A 3,125-nucleotide genomic window follows, 5' to 3' on the forward strand; every position below is an offset into this window, starting at 1 on the left:
GTTTGTATTTCTATATGAAGCATCCAGTTTGTATTTGTGGCTGGTTGGTTTGTTTTTTTAAAAAACACTTCTTTAAGAGCTCAGTCCTATGCATCTTTAGACAGAAAAAGTCCTACAACTCCCAGCATGCCCCAGCCAGCCATGCTGGCTGAAGTTGAGATTTGACTGGAACAGTAAATGAAAGGGGAAACTTCTGTATATATAAAATGGTTATTCTCCTTGTTGGGGTAACTTCCTCATATGACAATGAAGAATCCTTCAATAATGTGTTATTGGCAGCCAAAGATGTTAATAACCAAGAAGTCTAGAATTTCCTGCTGTGTCTTGCTCTGTAGGTATACTCTGTGTTGTGTAAAAAAAAGCGGGGGGAGCCAAAGTTTTCCTCTGTCAAGAAAAACTAAATTCTCTGGCGCATATATTCCATTTTTAAGCAGACTTGGATAATTTTACTCTCTTGACATAACATTCTGCCTCTGCTAGTCATGGGGAGGGCAAAGAAAAGTATCCAATCTTATTTAGTCATTCTTCTGGTTTCTGTAACTTCACCATGCATTTTTCCATTTGCGATCCAAAGGGTAAGCAACTTTCTCTTAAAAAAAAAAAAAAAAAGCCAAGATTGTGAGAAGCATAATTCTGTTATCAATATTGCAGCATTTTATGCTTTTTCTGCACTTGGGTGGAATCATTATATACACACAACCCTGCCCACAAGTTACTGACTGTACCTCACAGTTGCTATAACTTTTTGCTTTGCGGTGTGAATCGGAGGCATTTTTTCTCCTACACCAGCACATTCAGAATGGGCAGAGCAGTCTTCATAATTTACCCAGGTCTTGCCAGAAGAGGCATGTATCATGGCAATAAGGAGGTCCCTGAGGTCATATCATGAAGGTTCACAAAGACCTAATACTGAATTGCTATAGGCCATGATACTTCCCCACACAGAGTGCTCATTAGGTTATTTTAGCTAGGGTATTTCTGGGAGAAATGCATATGACATACATTGTTTTCTATGCCAACTGCAACAGTTTACAAAGTAGACCTTAAGCTGTTTGTAGGTTGATGCTACAGAATATTCTGCTAGTCAGGCTTGATAGGATGATTTCTCTTTGCATTTCATGTTGGTCTTCCTTTGAGACTCAGTGGAAGAGCACCTGCTTTGCATGTGCTCAGATTCAGTCTCTGACATCTCCAGTTAAAAGATGCTGGTAGTAAGTGGTGTGGTCTTCCCCATTAGAAAGACCTCTGCCAAGACTCTGGAGGGCTGCTGTAGTTGGAATAGACTATACTGAGCCACATGGGCAAATACTCTGACCTATAAAAGGCTTCCTATATAAATACTGAGCACAACTGTAGAGTCGCTGCATATGAAGTCTGTTGTTAAGGTACAACTTTTATGTGTAAAGATGACAATAGATTTGACTTCATTCGTGAATACAAAAAAATACTTCACTATAAATGCAGAAACTGCCTTCCATTGAGGAAGGATATGAAAAATATCACCACTTCTTAATTTGAAATGGAAATTCATGGGATACTATTTTTAACTATAGACTATGGACCATGGTTGCTGTTACTTAAGCAGGAGTGTTTCAGTCTTGCTTCCCAGCCTCATTACATATGCAATATGTGGGAATCAATTCATGCAGCTTCCCATTGCCTTTTACCATTGCTTAATAATTAGAGTAATGTGTTCAGAAATAAAACAGACAAGTAACCGTCAATACAGCTTGTGCTCTAAGGAACCTGACCTAGCCTCTGCATATATACTATTGGAAAGCCTAAAGCGATTCCTGTTTAGCTGTCTGTCATGTTGGAATTGTTTCTTTATATTCCCTCCTCTTGAAGTTAGCTTCTCCCCCTGCCCACCACCAATGACTTCGGAATGTACAAAGGGCAATTAAAAGTGCTTCTAGTAGTGTCTAACTTCTTTTGAGTAACTCTTTATTGTAGACTAGATGCTATTTTTAATTGCTTATTAACGTGTTCCCCCTACTGGTGGAAAATTGAAAATAGTTCTCTCTTTCCTTCCCTAAGAACAGAATATTCCTTTAATGTTACTCTTTTGTGAAGCTCCACTGTTCGGCAGGCATTTTGTATAGCATCATGCAAGCCTGTCTCTTCTGTTATCCACCCTGCCTTTCCTCAGATCCTTAGGTCTGCTTTTAAGTTTGATGAGCACAGATTTATTAAACATAATAAAAACTTGTTTAGGGAGCAATCCTATGGCCTCAAGACAGCGGCTAGATGGCCATTGGATATCCTGTTTTCTGGGAACCAACCCGGGAGCCCGTGCTCCAAGGTTGATTCCTGGAGAACTGACCTCCCCCCACTTCTGCACTGCCTCGGAGGGGGCCAGAAAGGGGCATGGCTGGGGGCGTTCCGGGGTGGGAAGATCGTAGTTGCCTGTATGATACATCCAATGTGTCATATAGCAGCCTCCTTCCCCGCTCTGGTCCTGTAGCTAGACAACCGCAATCAGCTGTCTAGCAAAAAAATCAGCGCAGGAGAAGCATGGAAGGAATTATCCCCTCCGTGCTGCTCCTGCCCTGCTTTGGATAGGCGGTCATCTCTGAGTTCAGAGGCGGCCACCTATCTGGATAGGATTGTTCCCTTAGCTAGGAAAAAAAGAGTAGGGGAACAATTCAGTCATACTGCCATCATGTCTATCTGTACATAGGCTAACATTAAAGCATTTTTTCTGTTAATTACTTCTATAATCTTGTGACCCATAGACTCAAGATGTCTCACACAGCTCGAGACCTAGTTCTGCCATGATCTGCAAACTCTTTAATCACATGACATCGACCATATATGCTAAGCTACAATTTCTGGTCTTCAGTAGCAGCTCTGTATGTGTGTCTGTAGGTAGTTATGTGCTGTTGAAAATCACACACCACAAAACCAAGTACCTGTTACCTTGACAACACTGGTTAGGTGAAATTTTCTTCCAATATAGTGGTGTTTTGTAAGTTAATAGAGTTAATAGAGTGATAATGGACAGGACATCTGGTCTAGAGACACCTTTTGGGGATAAATAAAAAATTAAATATGGGTGTATTTTATTTTGGGAGAAGCCAGTGTGTTCATTTGCACACAATGGGTACAATTCATATGTAAACATA

This window comes from Heloderma suspectum, chromosome 2 (genome assembly GCF_057233095.1).
Source record: "Heloderma suspectum isolate Gila_16-S chromosome 2, 16-S_ref, whole genome shotgun sequence".
Taxonomy (NCBI): domain Eukaryota; kingdom Metazoa; phylum Chordata; class Lepidosauria; order Squamata; family Helodermatidae; genus Heloderma; species Heloderma suspectum.